This window comes from Macaca nemestrina, chromosome 13 (genome assembly GCF_043159975.1).
Source record: "Macaca nemestrina isolate mMacNem1 chromosome 13, mMacNem.hap1, whole genome shotgun sequence".
NCBI classification, from domain to species: Eukaryota; Metazoa; Chordata; class Mammalia; order Primates; family Cercopithecidae; genus Macaca; species Macaca nemestrina.
This window is the reverse complement of record NC_092137.1, coordinates 75,048,595-75,068,234: the sequence shown is the minus strand read 5'-3', so window position 1 is coordinate 75,068,234 and position 19,640 is coordinate 75,048,595.

Below are 19,640 nucleotides of genomic sequence, written 5' to 3'. Positions count from 1 at the left end.
GTTTTCCCCCAGGCATTTAGCAAACAGCAGCAGAAACAGCAAATTGTACTTATTTTTTTTTATTTATTTATTTTTTTGAGGCAGAGTCTCACTCTGTCGCCCAGGCTGGAGTGCATAGGTGTGGTCTCGACTCACTGCAATCTCCGCCTCCCAGGTTCAAGTGATTCTCCTGCCTCAGCCTCCTGAGTAGCTGGGATTACAGGCACCCGCCACCATGCCCAGCTAACTTTTTATATTTTTAGTAGAGGTGGGGTTTCACCATGTTGGTCAGGCTGGTCTCGATACTCTGACCTCAGGTGATCCACCCACCTTGGCCTCCCAAAGTGCAGGGATTACAGGTGTGAGCCACCTCGCCCGGCCTGCTATTTCAAATAATTGCAATTAATCGCCCTGTACATGTGTCATTTTGTATGCGAATATTTTCATATGATAAATTCCTAGATGTGGAATTATGAGACCAAGTTGTGTGTGCATTTGAAGTTTCTACTGATATTCCCAAATATGCCCACCACAGAAAATGCACCAATTTATACTCCTATCAGCAAATAATAAGAATGGCTGTTTCCTCAGGCCCTTATCAACAATTGAGTTATCCAACCTTTTTTTTTTTTTTTTTGAGATGGAGTCATCTCTGCTCACTGCAACCTCCACTTCCCTCCCAGATTCAAGCAATTCTCCTGCCTCAGCCTCCCGAGTAGTTGGGGTTACAGGCAAGCACCACCATGCCCAGCTAATTTTTACATTTTTAGTAGAGAACAGGTTTTATCACGTTGGCCAGGTTGGTCTCCAGCTCCTGACCTCTAGTGATCCACTTGCCTCAGCCTCCCAAAGTGTTGGGATTATAGACATGAGCCCCTGCGCCCGGTCCCAACTCTGTTTTTATACTTCTCAATCTAAGTGACAATGATATTTTAGTGTATTTTTATTTTCTCCTGCATTTAGTGAGAATGGGCTTTTTTCATATGTTTAAGAAACATTTATATTTTCTTTTCTGTAAATGGTTTGTATCTGTTACCCATCTTTACATTGGGTTGCTCTTTTATTGATTCATGCAAGCTCTTTATATATAAGCCTCTTTTTATAGTGAGTTACCTGTTTTTTCCAATCTGTTATTTATATTTGGACTGTGCCGATGATTTTTTTTTTTTTTTTTTTTGAGATGGAGTCTTGCTCTGTCACCTAGGCTGGAGTGCAGTCTCACTGCAAGCTCCGCCTCCTGGGTTCACACCGTTCTCCTGCCTCAGCCTCCTGAGTAGCTGGGACTACAGGCGCCTGCCACCATGCCCGGCTAATTGTTTTGTATTTTTAGTAGAGACGGGGTTTCACTGTGTTAGCCAGGATGGTCTCGATCTCCTGACCCTGTGATCCGTCCACCTCAGCCTCCCAAAGTGCTGGGATTACAGGCGTGAGCCACCACGCCCGGCTCTATGATGTTTTTTGTAATGCCATTTTTTATTGTGGTAAACTGTACATAACATGAAACACACCATTTAACCACTTTTGAGTGTACAGTTTGATGGCATTGAGTACATTCACGTTGCTGTGCAGCCATCACCACCATGCATCTCCAGGACTTTTCATCTTCCCAAACAGAAACTTTGTACCCATTAAACAATAATTCTCCACTACTGAATGTATCAGTTTTTTTCTTTAGAACTTTTGGGGCTTATATCATACATAAAAAAGCTTTCTCCTTTCTCAGGTTTTAAAAAATCTATCCCTTTTGTCATTGTGTCTTAGCCCTGGCTGCATTCCAATCAACAGAAACTTAAAAAAAATACCAATTTCTACTATGCAGCCATAAAAAATGATGAGATCATGTCCTTTGCAGGGACATGGATGAAGTTGGAAGCCATCATCCTCAGCAAACTAACACAGGAAAAGAAAATCAAACACTTCACGTTCTCACTTACAAGATAGGAGTTGAACAATGAGAACACATGGACACAGGGAGGGGAACACCATACACCAGGACCTGTCGGCAGGTCGGGGGCCAGGGGAAGGAGAGCATTAGGACAAATACCTAATGTTTGCGGGGCTTAAAACCTAGATGACAGGTTGATGGGTGCAGCAAACCACGATGGCACATGTATACCTATGTAACAAACCTGCACGTTCTGCACAGGTATCCCAGAACTTAAAGTTAAAAAAAAAAATAAATCATAATGCATACTTAAAAAATACAAATTCCTAGCTTTACCTCCAGAGATTATGATTTAAATAGCTGTGGGGGGAAATAGGGGCCAGTGGTCAACACTGGTAATTCTTTTTTTTTTTTTTTTTTTTGAGATGGAGTCTCACTCTGTCACCAGGTTAGAGTACAGTGGTGCGATCTCGGCTCACTGCAACCTCCGCTTCCCAGGTTCAAGCTAATCTCCTGCCTCAGCTTCCCAAGTAGCTGGGACTACAGGTGTGCCCCACCATGCCCAGTTACGTTTTGTATTTTTAGTAGAGACGAGGTTTCACCATGTTGGCCTCCCAAAGTGCTGGGATTACAGGCGTGAGCCACCGGGCCCAGCCTTAAACACTGGTAATTCTTTTTTTTTGAGGTGGAGTCTGGCTCTGTTGCCCAGACTGGAGTGCAGTGGCACGATCTCGGCTCACTGCAAGCTCTACCTCCCAGGTTCACTCATGCCATTCTCCTGCCTCAGCCTCCCGGGTAGCCAGGACTACAGGCACCCGCCACCACACCTGGCTAATTTCTTTTTGTATTTTTAGTAGAGACGGGGTTTCACCATGTTAGCCAGGATGGTCTCAATCTCCTGACCTGGTGATCTGCCCACCTCGGCCTCCCAAAGTGCTGGGATTACAGGCGTGAGCCACCGCGCCCGGCCTAAACACTGGTAATTCCTAAATAGACTCCCCAGTGATTCTAAAGCTCAGCCAGCATTGAGAATCACTGTTTTTGTGTGTGTATATATATATATATATATATATATTTTTTTTTTTTTTTTTTTTTTTGAGACGGAGTCTCGCTATGTCGCCCAGGGTGGAGTGCAGTGGCCGGATCTCAGCTCACTGCAAGCTCCGCCTCCCGGGTTTTTACGCCATTCTCCTGCCTCAGCCTCCCGAGTAGCCGGGACTACAGGCGCCCGCCACCTCGCCCGGCTAGTTTTTTGTATTTTTTTTAGTAGAGACGGGGTTTCACCGTGTTAGCCAGGATGGTCTCGAACTCCTGACCTCGTGATCCGCCCGTCTCGGCCTCCCAAAGTGCTGGGATTACAGGCTTGAGCCACCGCGCCCAGCCTGTTTTTGTATATTTAAGATTTCATCTTTCATAAGTCTTTGATTTATCTGAAATTTATACTAAGGTAAAATGCGATATGAAAATCAACTCCATGTATTTCCAAATGGCTTTTCAATCATTCCAATACCATTTAATAAATGTCAATCATTCCAATACCATTTAATAAATGTCAATCATTCCAATACCAACACTGACTTCAAAAGAGAGAGAACTCTCTGCTCCCACCACTTAGTATCTGGGTGATTTGGGGGAAATTACTTAAACTCTTTATGCCTCAGTTTCTTCATCTGTAAAATAAGGATAGCGATAATACCTCTTAGAGTTATTGTGAGGACTAAAAAGCTAATACATTTAAAGAACTTTAAATAGTATCTGGGACTCAGTAAAATGCTATATTGATATTTGCTACAATTTATTTTGGTCACTACAAATGAAGATGTATAAGTCAACACATAGATATAATGAACTATCATATAATCATTACAAATTACGCTTTAAAAGAGTTTAGTTTCAGTGAAAGGATGATATGAAATTAACACATCTAGATAAAACGTATAAATTAAACAAAGACTAAGTAAAGAAATATGCTAAGATATTAGCAGTGGTTACATTCACGTGATGGGAGATCATGAATTCTTTTTTAATTTCTTCTTTAGTCTCTCCTATATTTCTTAGATTGCATACAATGAATATGTATTATTTATATTTAGGGAGAATAAGGAAGGGCTTAAAAATTGCTCAGTAGTCTGTTGATCTGGATTTCATCCCTCAGCGTGTATGCCGCCCTGCCCAGCACGATTTTATGTTCAGTTTGATGAGCCTGTTCTCTATACTGCATCCATGCCATGGACAGCTTTCTCGGGTGCGATGGCCCAACATTAGGACTCTGCCTCCCAGACGGTATTAGTGATATTTTCTGGGAAATTCTAACCCAGCTTTTGCCCTTGCTTCCAGCCTGCATTATGCTGTGGCTTTATCAATCAGTTTATGAAAGATCTTATCAAAAGCCTGTCAAAATGCCCTATTCATTCAGTCAACAAATATTGATTGAGTCTCTATTATGCCCCAGGCCTTGTACTTATCATATTTTCTTAATAAACGAGTCTAGAAACAATGTCAAGGAAAGAAAAGGTCAAGCAGACATACTTTGTTTTTAAAATCTCAGGCTGAATGCCAGTAATTGCTGCTTTTCCAAAAGTCTCCCAAACTTTATTGTTATTATTTTTAATAATCTAGTCTAGAATCTTGTCTGGGACTGAAGCCAAACTCAGTAGTGGTATTTTGAGCAAGCCATCTTCTGCTCTCTTTGGGCATCCAGATAACTTTTATTTAGCTCGCTTCTTCCAGGACTTCTGGCATTGCCCTAAAATGTCTCAAAGACATTGGGCTATTCCTCTATTCTGCAAACTTTCCAGTAACTGAGATCTAATTCCTTTGTACCTAGAGACTAGAACTCAAAGAGAGCAGAAAAATCCTGTTTTCTTGTCTTGGCACTAGTGTGGGAGAAGGTCAAGGGGTCTTCAGACACTTTCAATGTTCTAGAGAAAATATCTCCTACTTCACTCAAATCCTTTGCAAGTATAAACTTCCAAATACTATTGAAAGTACTTTTTTTTTTTTTTTTTTTTGAGACGGAGTCTCGCTCTGTAGCCCAGGCTGGAGTGCAGTGGCCGGATCTCAGCTCACTGCAAGCTCCGCCTCCCGGGTTCACGCCATTCTCCTGCCTCAGCCTCCCGAGTAGCTGGGACTACAGGCGCTCGCCACCTCGCCCGGCTAGTTTTTTGTATTTTTTTAGTAGAGACGGGGTTTCACCGTGTTAGCCAGGATGGTCTCGATCTCCTGACCTCGTGATCCGCCCGTCTCGGCCTCCCAAAGTGCTGGGATTACAGGCTTGAGCCACCGCGCCCGGCCCCTGAAAGTACATATTTTTAAAATAAAATCTGAAAATAAAAACAGATCAGTTCTTTCCTAATGCATAAAGGACTGCCAGAAACTGGTAGAGAATAAATACTTCAAAGAACTGAATGGTGATTATTTGAATGAATGACAAATGAATAAATGAGTGAGTACTCTATGGTGTCACAGAGTAGGTCTGTCTATAACTACATATGATAGATGCCAACTATAGGAAACTACTTTCCATTTTAGAAGTTAGAAGGGAATTAGATGCATGACCCAAAGTTCTTTTTAAAAGCAGTCCAGAGACATTTAAAATAATGCTGTCTTTAACATGGTGTCTCAGTGTAGCAAGTAGAATGTTTTCCCCAGGGTTCATTCTTTTTTGGCAGCATCTATTTTAAATGCATGGCTTAAAACTTGTGAGACCTTAGAGAGCAAGAGTTTCTTAAACTATTGTTTAACTTGTGAGAATAATTCCAGAACTTTTACTTTCTTTTTCTTTCTTTCTTTTCTTTCCTTCTTTCTTTCTTTCCTTCCTTCCTTCATTCCTTCCTTCCTTCCTTCCTTCCTCCCTTCCTCCCTTCCTTCCTTCCTTTTATTTTAGTTTATTTTATATTTTTTGAGATGGAGTCTCACCCTGTCACCCAGGCTGGAGTGCAGTGGCATGATCTCAGCTCACTACAACCTCCACCACCCAGGTTCAAGCCATTCTCCTGCCCCAGCCTCCCAAGTAGCTGGGATTATAGGTGCGTGCCTCCACGCCCGGCTAATTTTTGTATTTTTAGTAGAGATGGGGTTTCACCATGTAGGTCAGGCTGGTCTCAAACTCCTGACCTCGTGATCCACCCCCCTCGGCCTCCCAAAGTGCTGGGATTACAGGCATGAGCCACCATGCCTGACCCCTTTTATTCCTTTTCTTTCTTTCGAGACAGGATCTTAATCTGTCATTCATGCTGGAGTGCAGTGGTGTGATCACAGCTCACTACAGCCTTGACTTCCCAGGCTCAGGTGATTCTCCCATCTCAGCCTTCCAGGTAGCTAGGACTACGGGTATGTGCCACCATGTCCAGCTAATTTTTTTTACACATATTTTTTGTAGGGACGGAGTCTCACTATGTTGCCCAGGCTGGTCTCAAACTCCTGGGCTTATGTGATCCACCTGCCTGGGCCTCCCAAAGTGCTGGGATTATAGGCATGAGCCACCACACCTGGGCTAGAACTTTGATTTCTAAGAATGGTTCTCAAATTTGAACAGACTTCAAAATCCTCTGGAGGGCTTGTTAAAATACAGATTGCTGGGCCCACCCCAGGCTCTCTGACTCAGCAGGTGCAGCCAGGGAGTTTGAACTTCTCACAAGCTCCCAAGTGATGCTGTAAGCCCGGCACTAGTTTTAAGAACCTGTGCTCCATAACACACCAGTGAGCTGCAGTGAGCACTTGGACAGGCAACAAACAGATTTCAAACACAGATTTTTTTTTCCTTTGGTTTCTACAAGTGACTGCTGCACATTTTAATAGGCTCTCATTTTTACATACTATACTAATGACTATAAATATCTATTTCCTGGAAGGAAATACATAAAAATATTCACAGTATCACTGGGGGCGGTAATATGATGTGTGTTTTCATTGTTTTCTTTTTGTCTTTCTACTTTTTTTTTTTTTTTTTTGAGATGGAGTCTTGCTCTGTCACCCAGGCTGGAGTGTGGTGGTGCGATCTCTGCCTCCCGGGTTCACACCATTCTCCTGCCTCAGCCTCCCGAGTAGCTGGGACTACAGGCGCCGGCCACCAGCCCGGCTACTTTTTGTTTTGTATTTTTAGTACAGACAGGGTTTCACCGTGTTAGCCAGGATGGTCTTGATCTCCTGACCTGGTGATCTGCCCACCTCAGCCTCCCAAAGTGCTGGGATTACAGGTGTAAGCCACCGCGCCCCGCCTTGTCTTTCTACATTTTATAAGTGGTTTGCCTTGAACATGTATAACCTTTATAATCAGAAAAAAATCTAAAGGCTAACAAAAGAAAGAAAATATGGTAAGGGACAGTCTTGTTGGAAGGCTTGATATTTCCATCACTAGCTACACAGAAAACAAAGAGGGAAAGCATGACCATAGCAGCTAACATACTTCATGAGTGAGTCCAGTGTACTCTGTTCTCACTGTGTCAATTCAGTTCACCTTTCGTCAACCTGAGGAGATGGGTACCATCATCTTCATTTTCATCATCATCTTCATTATCATCATCATCCTCTGCTTTTAACAGATGAGTAAACTGATGCACCTGGCTGGTAACTAGAAAAGCCAGGATTTGGACCCAAGAGTTTCAACTTCCATGTTAGTGTGCTTAACCCCACATTTCAAACCTTCCTGAGCATGTGAGACCATTGTGCCATCCTCCAGCAGAGCAGATCTTGAACAGCAGCTTTCCCTCACATTCTCTCATCTAAATGCTTTATGGATAGTCATTCACACAGAAGCCTGGGTCTCCAGCAAGGGCTGGCATCTGCCCATCCTAATTTTTGTTTTAACCTGATGAAAATGGGAGGAGAGTTATATGCACTGATGTTTCATTTAGGTAAAGGGTGCAATGTTGCAATCCATGAAGATCCTAAAGCAAGAAAGGAGAAGGCGGCTCTAAATATGAAGGCGATGCTCTACAGGACATATGAGTACCCACAGGATTGTGGAAATCTGTGCTCCTCCAGCCTAGAGTCCCAATCCCATGAGCACAAGGAGATCCAGAGGGAAACGCTCCCCAGCTTTCCTGGAAAGCTGAGCATAAGGCCTCAATAAACATTTATTGGGGGCAGTTGTAGGCCACATTGTGCCAGACACTTTACATACATTTTCTCTAATTCCCAATGCCCTCCAAAGTAGATCATTATCCTCTTCTCCATTTCACAGGTAAGAAACTCTAGCTTAGACAGGGTAAGTCATTTGCCCCTGGTCAGATAGCAAACAGGTCCCAGAGCCGGGGTTTCAACTACAATTTGAACCATGGTCTGCTACTCCAAAGGCCAAGCTCATCCTATGGCCCTGCCTTCTAGGTATATTGAGTGGCTTTCAGTTATCTGCTTTCTGTAGCATGGTCAGAAGTTGGTAGGGAGGAAGGCAAAGATGGTCTGCAGCCTAATGATCTGCCTGGGGCTGGGATCTGGGGTCAGGGTATGAGGGTGGCAGCCCCAGAGCAGCTTGGGGTGGGAAGAATAGGACCAAACTGTAAGTGTGTGGGAGAGGGAAGCAGAGGAGATGGGGAAACAGCGCCTGCACTATCTTAGCCTTCTCAGTCCAGGCCAGCTGACTGGGCAGCCTTTGGCCTCACCCAGAAAGAGGGAGGGGAGGGTCCCTTTCACAGAATGTGGATTGGAATCCCCAATCCCTTGACACCCCAGGCCTGTTAAGGCCAGAGCTGAGGCCCCAGGGTACACCCACCCTCAGGGCTGCCAGTTACTAGGTCCTCACTGGACAACCTTTTTTTTTTTTAGCTTCTAGACCTAAAAATAGGTCAAGGGAGTGGAGAGGGGAGGAAATAGCTAGACTCAAAATAATGTGTGGAATGATAAGCAAAGCTTACTGTGCATGAAATCTGGATAGAGAAAACTATGTGGCCTTTTCTTTCCCAACATTTCCCATAGACGGTAAAAGTGAAGTAAAAACATTGTTACTAAAATATAAAAATATTATAAAAGCGGTACTATCATTATTGTATATTACCCATTTAAACATAAAGTAGTGAAGTTTTTAAAACTTAAATATATTCCTGGATCCCCCATCCCCCATATTACAGCTAATATATTTGGGACAATAGCATCTGAGTGCCCTTTAACTGCTTGGCCGCTCTGGGGTCCCAACACTTTTGTCTTCCCCTAGCCCTCCAAAGCTTAGAGACCAGTCCAATGTTAATTTCAAACCACTTCAAAGCTGACTTTCCAAGTTGAGTTTCTTGTATAATTTTTTTTTCATGATATTTTGGGTTTGTTTCATTTTTAATTTGAAAACCACTAACCTGTTTCTATGAGGGAAAATGTGCTTCAAGTTCCAGACCACACACTTTTAAGACACGATCTGTTCCTACTGCAGGTAACAGAACGACATAATCAATGAACTGGTATCAACTACTGCAAGAGGCAGTGAAACAGAACCTAGCCTCCCAACTCAGACATCAAAAGCATTCCGCACTCCAGAGTAGCCAATGTTATGATTCCTTTTATCCTCTTTTAACTAAACACATCTATTCATGTTTTATCAATGATTTATCCAGCTCCTGCTATGAGCCAGCCACAAAGCCCAGCGTTAGGAATACTGAGATGAATAAGCCGAGGATGGTCAGCTTTGTGGGAAAGATAGATGGGGAAGCCAGTGAGCTCTCTTTAGTAGGGCGGGTGTGCAAAGAGACGGGGGTCTCCAAGGGGAATGGCCCAGCTGCATGAAGAAGGTAATGCATAATTGAGACTCAAAAGACGAGTAGGTGTTGGAAGTAGGGATGATTCTAAAGCATAGAGCACAAGCATGGAAAGACACGACAACAAAGCACAGGTGCCAGATGGGCCCACCAGACACCTGCCACCCCAACTTCCCCTTCACACAGAAAGGGCCATGGCCACAGGCCCCTAACCAGGTGAACTGGGACAGGTTGGTCTTCTACAAGAGTGGCTACTGATTGGATGAGTGGGCACCTAACCCAAAGACTCAGGCTGGCTGAGGTACCCAATGAGGTTTTCAATATCAGCGACAGTAACTAAATCAGCCAACCAACCTGGCTCCCTCTGACAATTCTGCAGGAAGAATATCAGGAATCTGGCTGGTATGTGAAGAGTCAAGTGCACAGAATTAAGGACAGCAGACTAGACTAGGCACTAAACACTAAATCTGCCTCTGCCCCTACCTAAACTTTGAGTTCTCCTTTGAAGCTGTTGTGCATAACAAATCACCACAAAACCTAGTGGCCTATTATAATAATAATAATTTTATCTCTCACAATTTTCATGAGTCAGGAATTTGGGAAGGGCTCAGCGGGGTGGTTCTGGCTCAGGGTTTCTCAGGCAGTTACAGTCAGATGGGTGGCTGGAGCTAGAAGAGCAGGGAGCTGGAGCATCTGAGGACTGGTAGGGCATCTCTGCCTCTCTTTACGTCCCCTCAGAACTTCTCCATGGTGTCTCTCCTGATGGGCTAGTTTGGGCTTCCTCACAGCATGGAGCCTTCAGGGTAGCCTGCTTGCATGGCAGCTGAGGGCTTCCAGCTGAGAGCTGTAGCAAGCAAGGCAGAAGTTGCATTGCCTTTTTTGACCTAGCCTCAAAAGTCATTTGGCATCATTTCCACATACTGTCTTGGTTGACCTGGTCACAAAGCCCAATCTATTTCCTTTTTTTATTATTTTTAATTTTTGTGGGTACATAGTAGGTATGTATATTTATGGAGTACATGAGATGTTTTGATACAGGCATGCAATATGAAATAAGCACATCATGGAGAATGGGGTATCCATCCCCTCAAGCATTTATCCTTTGAGTTACAAACAGTCCAATTATACTCTTTATTTTAAAATGTATAGTTTTTTTTTTTAGACTGAGTTTTTCTCTTGTCGCTCAGGCTGGAGTGCAGTGCGGGATCTTGGCTCACTCTCGTCTCCTGGGTTCAAGCAATTCACCTGCCTCAGGCCTCCCAAGTAGCTGGGATTACAGGTGCCTGCCATCATGCCCAGTTAAATTTTTTTGTATTTTTAGCAGAGATGGGGTTTCATCATATTGGCCAGGCTGGTCTCGAACTCCTAACCTCAGGTAATCCACCTGCCTTGGCTTCCCAAAGTGTAGGGATTACAAGCGTGAGTCACCACTCCCAGCCAGTTATTACTGATGATAGTCACTCTCTTGTGCTATCAAATAGTAGGTCTTATTCATTCTTTTTAGTTATTTTTTGTGCCCATTAACCATCCCCATCTCCCCTCCCAGCCCCAATACACTTTCAAGCCCACCTCCTAATGGAAAAAATGTAAAAAAGATGTGGACATATTTTTAAACTTCCACACAATCTCAGCTCAGCCTTACACTGAAACTCCTTTTTCCATTTTCTTTAGGTAAGTGTTTAGGTGAAGATTGGGATGGAATCTCTGTTCCATGCGCATTAGGCAAACTACAGTTAGCTCAGCAGGGCTGGGGCACAAGGTGTGAGCAGAGCACAAAAGAAAGTCTAGAGAAGTAGGCAAAAGTCTTCCATGTCAGGCTAGGGAGTCTGGGTTTTTTCCTACAAGCGTCCACTCTTCCTTCCAGAACAAATAGGGACAGTTACAGGTGACTTCCATAATGAGGTAGCCTCTAGAACAGAGACTGGAAACAGATGGCCCACAGCAGAAGGCACCCATACAATTCTCCCTAGCTTAGAAAGTTTCATACCAAAAATATTGGCATTTCTGGCTTCTCTTGAAAAATTAGAAAACCTGGTCATAGTGGACTCTCATTCTTGCATGGATGCAAAGTAGGGGAGAGAATAACAGCCGTCTTCGAATAGGATGTATCCTCTCGACTTAGCCAGAGCTTCCACAATTTCCTGTTGCATCACAGTTGTCTCGTTTCATTATTTATCTTATTTTCACAGTAAACACTTGAGTTTGTGACCCTTGATCTCAGGCTTCCTATGGTCAAGAGCTCTGCTGGAGTCGGGCTAACAACCCCTCTTCTCATTTCACACTCAGCAAAGAAATGGAGACATATTCTCTCTTCATTCAAAGCACAGTTTGCTTCAACTTTGTAAACACTATATGCATACATGTTTTCAATCATTTTTAAAGAGAAACCTTGTGCTTGAAGTCATCTCACTTGCTGAATTGGATTTGGTCAATTTGTTTAGAACAAGTGAAAACAATTGTGTACCTTGCAAAGTGTAAATCAGGCACAGGGTCACTTCCTGCAGGGGAAAGTCCCTCAGCTGACTTTGTGAGCCAACATCTCAGCCTGATGGCTAGGCCAATTAGCCCACAGGGGATTTCAGCCAATCATAACACAGAAATGCCCAGTTTAGATGTAAATCACTGAGTGATATGTAGCTTCACCTCACAGGAAGTGGCTCGTTATACTCCTCTTCAACTCTACAAATCCTACCCTTTCTTCAAGCTGCAAATCCAGTCCCAGCTTCTTCTGAAAGACTTCTCCAATGACTCTGGTTGTGTAGACAGGGCTTGCTACCCCGTACAGCCTCTGTGGCTGGCTTTGTGCCTGTATTTCCAAGTCCCTTCATCCCAGCTCCCTCCTCACTATGCCTCATCTCCCACTGGGCTCCCTTTCAGCCCTTAACTTTCAGCTTGCCTTAACTTTGTCCCCAGATGACTGCAACCCTCATTTTCCTGGCAGCCTGATGTCCTGTTATAGCCTCTCTGGCTAAGTCAGGTCAGCCCCCGCAAGGCCTGTTCCTCCCTGCTCCGGGGCCAGAACTGAACTCTCCCCACCTGATCTTCCATAAATGCCTATTCCTGTGTCTATATCAGAGACACTGATACCAGGGAGAGAGTGAGGGAGTGAAAAAGCAAAAAGAATAGATTCTTGGGAGGCAGATGCAGAACTAGACAAAGGAAACTCCAGCTAGGGGCTGGCTGACATAAAACTTTGTGTCTTCACTTAGGATTGAAAATGATTGATTACAGAAATGTAGGCACATGAGTGGCCACCAGTGGTCCACATCTACTTTTCTATTCAGATTGTATCTTCAGATTTGAGAAGAACATTCCTGAAGGAAGGAGTAAACATGACAAGATGGACAGTTGGAGGAAGCAAGTGGGAGAAATACCACCATTAGGAATACAAATAACAAGAGGACATTGGAGGTCTCAGAACCGTTCATGAGAGAGAATCAAAAGCAATAAAGGGTGAGAGAGCCGGATGCTTTGTGTTGATTGGTAACTGTCCATAGGCAGTATTGGACAATGCATCTTAGCCCAAACATTTAAAAATGAAGCACTATTATAATTTAGGGTATACAGACAGGAAAGCAACAGACATGGAGATCATGCAGGCCACTGAAGGCTTTGTAAATACTTGTTAACTCTCCTTGCTTATTGATTTTGTGCTAGTTGTAGGAAGTTTCAGCTTTATAAGTCAAGTTTTCATCAAGGAGCTCAGGAGATAGAAAGCTTCATGCTTGAATTAAAGTAACCTGATAATTGAATTGCTGCAAGAAATGACCAAAATTTGATTCATGTATATAATACATAATGAACATTGAATAATATTGCAGACATGTTGAGACTGTATAGGCAAGATGGTCATTGAGATCATATTCGATAACATCCTAGGTAATGGTTAAATACTTCCTATTATCAATAATTACACATTACACATGCATTAGGTGACTTTCTAATATCTACTAAAGGCCTACTATGAGCCATATGTTGGGGTTGCAATGCTGAGTAAGAAAGACACAGTCCCTGACATTATGGTCATTACAGTCTAGAATTAGTTACCTTCAACTGAAGGTAGTAACATTCACATCTCAGGGGACATTTACACATGTGGGGCACTTTTAGGTGCACATTGAGGACCCCACTGGCCTTTGGCTGAGAGGATCACAGATACTAAACACTCTACAGTGTGCAGGCTTGGACTAAAAGGCCAGCAGCAGCCCCGTCAGGAAATACTTGTAGTGCAAGATATGACTCGCCATTTTTAGAGTCAGGGTTTTTTAGAATAACAAGACCAAGTACATAATGTTTATCTGTAAAGTATAATTTTTTCAAATTCTTCTATACTATTCATTTTTAAATCTCACAGAACTCTTGTCTTCTAAGTTTCACACTTTAGAATACCTCTAGAATAGAGATTAAGAGCAGACACTGCTAGGTTTGAATCTCAACTCTAGCACTTAAAATTTTTAACCTCTAGAAAGGGACTCAACATCTCTGAGCTTCCTAACACAAGGTAGATAATGGCTGACTCACTGAGATATTGTGTGTATTGTCAGGAGGACTAAAGGCAGCAATACCTATAAGTTGCCTTGCACAGTGTCTGGAAATCTGGATGTTACGAGGAGGTGGCCATTGTAGACAATGTGGCCCAAGCAGTTTGGGTGTGGGAAATGATGATGTAATGGGTGGAGGGGAAATTAGGGACATGGCATGGCTTCTTGAAGAATACAGACACCTGAGACACTGAAGGGCAGAGAAAATTGAGAAGGGGAGAAGGCGAGAAGGACAACAGGTGAGATGGAGGATGATGGGGAAGTGATCTGGATGAGAAGATCTGGAATGCATTATTCCTATCCTATTGCAATCTGAGGACTGACTCAGCTCCCACACAGATTCTCTTGAGGAAACATCTCTCTTCATACCTCCCCCTACTTCTATCCTTCATCTCCTTTGTGAATCCAGTGCCAGTCCCAGAGGAGACACAGAAACCCATTCTTTTGGTCTCATGTGGGCCTGTCTCAGATGATTCTTCCTCTCCTGGAGGGAGAGGGCAGAGTCTCACCAACGTCTAGCCAAGGCCTTTCCCTAGCCTCTCTTGGAGGTCATCTCAGGGCCCCCTGCTCATATTGTGAGGTCAGGAGCAGGGACGAGACAAGAACAGGGAGTCTAAGCACATAGAGAATTGGCTTCTACTCAGTGGTTTTATTTGTGTGTTTGCTTGACAATGTTAACTATCTTGACAAGAATTCTGCAAAGTTACTTCAGACCACTTCCTTGGGCAGAAGGCTGTGTTTTGGCCTGAGTTCCCCACACTGGCCATGAGTAGTGTTCTTATGTTCTGGAGGTGATTAGTGTGCCAGTTGCATAATAAAGAGCGGTACTTTGGGTCAAGGAGGAGGCAGAGCCATGGGAAAGACTGTTTCTTGGCACTGATCCCCATGCAGGCCATTGAAGGCTTGGTAAATACTTGTTGACTCTCCTTTTTTATTGATTTTATGCTAGTTGTAGTAAGTCCCAACTTTACAAGTCAAGTATTCATTCCACCCGCACTTTAATAAAAGGCAACATCGCCCTGTTACCCTCATCCTCTTTGCCTCCTTCCCCATAAAAAATATTCAGAAATAGGGTAAGAGTTGCCCCTGTTTTGGTCTCACCCATGCTTTTCTATCATTCTCAGTGTCCTGTCCAGGCACTTCCCGGAGACAGCAGCTCTCTGAGAAGGTGAGTTATAGCTGCCAGTCATGGCCAATAGAGCACGTCTCTGTCCTGTGCTTTTGGATGTTACTTTTTTTTTTTTTGGCAGATTTTCTTGGCTGAATTTTGGCATCTGTCCCTGGCTAAATGCTGAACTCTCCAATTGGTCCCCTTGATCGGTACATGTGGGGTGACTGAACTGTGATATCATTTGGTTTGTTTAGAAAAGACAAAACTAAAGCCTTGCAACTATTCCTCCTTTTCCATAGTCACACTCTGGAATTAATGGTCAAGCAACATTATTTATAGAAGAACCTAGGCCTTTCATATTGATAAGGTCTCCAAAACCTATCTTTCCACGCAAAATTTTATCTTTGTGTTTGTGCTATGGATTCAGTAATAAGGGAGGCAGTAACCACTCTCTTCAGGAGCAAGTGCTGTGATAGATTAATGATGTCTGTCCTGAAAGCAGAATGCGGAAGCGGCAACATGCATGCCATGTGTTTGTCATTCCTGGTCTATAACCAACTGGATTATGGAATTGCTATTTCTATTACCCCTGGGGTCAGAGGTCAGCCCAGTGTATCTGTCCTTGGAATCTACAATTACCTTTGAAAGAAATCTGTTTCTACCTGGATGACTATATCCCATATCTTCATGCTACTCAACTTCTTGCAATCAATCGAGAAATATTTATTGAGCCCCAGCTATATGCCAAATACTATTCTAGGACAAAATAGCAGTGAAGAAGAAAAAAAAGATCCTGCCTTCATGGATCAGAGTTCCTACAGCAGGAAGGCAAACAATAAACAAACAAATACATACATAAGAGGTAATAGTGTTTTGAAGAAATGGACATACCAATGGGATAAAGAGTGACTAAAAAGGATTTTGTTTGTTTTTAAGATGAGACACTATGACATGTTTGTAAGACAACAGAATTGCTGCATAGAACGAGAAATTGGTGATTCAGAAAAGAGAGAGGATAATTACAGCAACACCAAGAGGCTCGTTTCTCTTCTAAACACTCTTTCTGTACCAGAGAGCAGTTTTCTTCTCTCTAATTGATCCCTTTGCAGTCTGTGGCCATCAGTTTTTCTGTGCCTCGAGGGTTGTTTTTCCATCATAAATGCCACGCCTGTCAACTTCTCAGGAAAAGTCAGGCCTCAGAACACGAGACACCCTTGTATCAAGCACCTTCATATAAGTTTAGCTATTTTTCCACTCTCTGGACTACTTGGGTGTTCTTAATGTCAGTCTGAGTGTCTCTTATGCTGTCACCAAGGATTAGCTCCCTTTTCTCATATTTCTTCAAGGGGATCCATTTTCTTACTCTTTTCTCTCAAATAATCTTCTCCATCTGTTTTTGGCAGGAATAGCAGAGACAATTTTCAGCAAACTCTTATGGTATAGTATTCATCTTTCCCCATAGCAAGTGAGGGAGCAATTCCTATAACACCAAACTCCCAAAGTTATGGTCGGCTACTCATCTCTTCCACAAGCTCTTTTAAAAATAAGCAAATGTAAAGTGTTTGTCACTACAGGATTTGGGCCCAAATCCTCATATGGATTTGCTAAACACTGTGAGCTCAGTTGGCTAAATATGAACCATAATGAAGCTTTTGGATCTCCTAGCCCAAAGCCTGGAATAAATCCAGGCCTAAAACTTAATCCTGGGATAAACTTAATCTTGGCTCAATTAATAGTGTGTATTTTTCTACATTCTAGAGCACAGCCAGTCAGGACCTACCCCAGGCCAGAAAGCCCTTTTTTTTTTTTTTTTTTTTTTTGAGACGGAGTCTCGCTCTGTCGCCCAGGTTAGAGTGCAGTGGTGCGATCTCGGCTGACTGCAAGTTCCGCCTCCCGGGTTCACGCCATTCTCCTGCCTCAGCCTCTGGGAGTAGCTGGGACTACAGGCGCCCGCCACCACGCCTGGCTGTTTTTGTATTTTCAGTAGAGACGGGGTTTTACCGTGGTCTTGATCTCCTGACCTCGTGATTTGCCCGCCTTGGCCTCCCAAAGTGCTGGGATTACAAGCATGAGCCACCGCACCCGTCCCAGGGAGCCTTTAAGCGAACTGCCCTAGAGGAAGAGGACCAAGTGCCAGGAAGGCTCAAAAGAAAGAATGTCAAGAAATACCTACAGGAAAAAGGAACTAACGCAGGAAGGATTTTAATCCTTTACTGATTCTACCACTGTAGCCCACTTGTCTCCCTGACTTTGAACTCTCTCAAAGCTCCTCTTTTTCTCATCCTCTTCTCTTTCTTTTTGCTCTTCTCTCTCCTCTTCCAAAGTGTGTGTGGCAAGGTCTGACAGGCAGATTCACTGGCTCTTCTAGAGATGTGAGTATGCCTTCAACATAAAGCTGACAGACTGCAATTGATAGAACAATCAAATGTCCAACTATTGAATGTTATTACTTCTTGAGCAATCCCTCCCAAAGGGGTCATTCATATTTTCTTTTCTTTTTTTTTTTTTGAGACGGAGTCTTGCTCTGTCGCCCAAACTGGAGGGCAGTGGCCGGATCTCAGCTCACTGCAAGCTCTGCCTCCCGGGTTCACGCCATTCTCCTGCCTCAGCCTCCCAAGTAGCTGGGACTATAGGCGCCCGCCACCTCGCCCGGCTAGTTTTTTGTATTTTTTAGTAGAGACGGGGTTTCACCGTGTTAGCCAGGATGGTCTCGATCTCCTGACCTTGTGATCCGCCCCTCTCGGCCTCCCAAAGTGCTGGGATTACAGGCTTGAGCCACTGCGCCCGGCCCATTCATATTTTCTTACCCTTACATTCTAGCTCTGAGATTATGGTCTGGATCCCTGAGACCTGTGCCTCCTCACAAGGCCCTTGTTTGTGATTCTTCAATGGAGAAATAGGTAGGAAGAGTTCTTTAGGCATCCAGGTACAAAATAAGCTCATTTAGAAACCTCCTATTTTTCTATGGGTCAGAATATTAATTGAAAATGTCTCCTTATTCAGTGAGGAAGAAAGAAAAATCCTTTATAAATCATGCTGCTATAAAGACACATGCACATGTATGTTTATTGTGGCACTATTCACAATAGCAAAGACTTGGAACCAACCCAAATGTCGATCAGTGATAGACTGGATTAAGAAAATGTGCCACATATACACCATGGAATACTATGCAGCCATAAAAAGGGATGAGTTCATGTCCTTTGTAGGGACATGGATGAAACTGGAAACCATCATTCTGAGCAAATTATTGCAAGGACAGAAAACCAAACACCTCATGTTCTCACTCATAGGTGTAAATTGAACAATGAGAACACTTGGACACAGGGTGGGGAACATCACACACCGGGGCCTGTTGTGGGATGGGGGAAGTGGGGAGGGATAGCATTAGGAGATATACCTAATGTAAATGACCAGTTAACAGGTGCAGAACACCAACATGGCACATGTATATATATGTAACAAACCTGCACGTTGTGCACATGTACCTTAGAACTTAAAGTATAAAAAAAAGAAAGAAAAAAGAAAGAAAGAAAGAAAGAAAGAAAGAAAGAAAGAAAGAAAGAAAGAAAGAAAGAAAGAGAAAGAAAGAAAGAAAGATCCTTCCCCCATGGATCACAGTTCCTAGAGTAGAAAGGCAAATAATAAATAAACAAATATATATTAATACATAAGAACATTTCAAGCAATGATGCTTTGTAGAAATGGACATACCAATGGGATAAAGAGTGACTAAAGAGGATTTTATTGTTTGCTTTTAAGATGAGAGAGACACTAGGACACGTTTGTAAGACAGGAGAATTGCTGTATAGAATGAGAGATCAGTGATTTAATTCTCACTGTCCAAAGCACTCTTCTGTTTCTTTGCCTTGCGTCCTGACCCTAACCCATGTTAATTAGTCAGGGGAAATATATTTTTGGCGACCTCTTTGGGTCAGTTTGAATTCTATCAGGTGCCAGTTACATAAAAGCAAGCCACCATATTTGTCAGTGTATTAATTTCAAGTGTTTATTTTTTTTTTATTTTTTTTTATTTTTTTTGAGACGGAGTCTCGCTGTGTCTCCCAGGCTGGAGTGCAGTGGCGTGATCTCGGCTCACTGCAAGCTCCGCCTCCCGGGTTCACGCCATTCTCCGGCCTCAGCCTCCCAAGTAGCTGAGACTACAGGCGCCTGCCACCACGCCCGGCTAGTTTTTTGTATTTTTAGTAGAGACAGGGTTTCACCATGTTAGCCAGGATGGTCTCAATCTCCTGACCTCGTGATCCACCCGCCTCGGCCTCCCAAAGTGCTGGGATTACAGGCTTGAGCCACCGCGCCCGGCCAATTTCAAGTGTTTAAAAACAGAGGTTTGAAAGTTTAAAAATTACTTAGAATGTAATATAGTTATTTGTACATGCTTTCATGCTACAGTGGCAGAGTTAAGTGGTTGTAACAGAGACGGT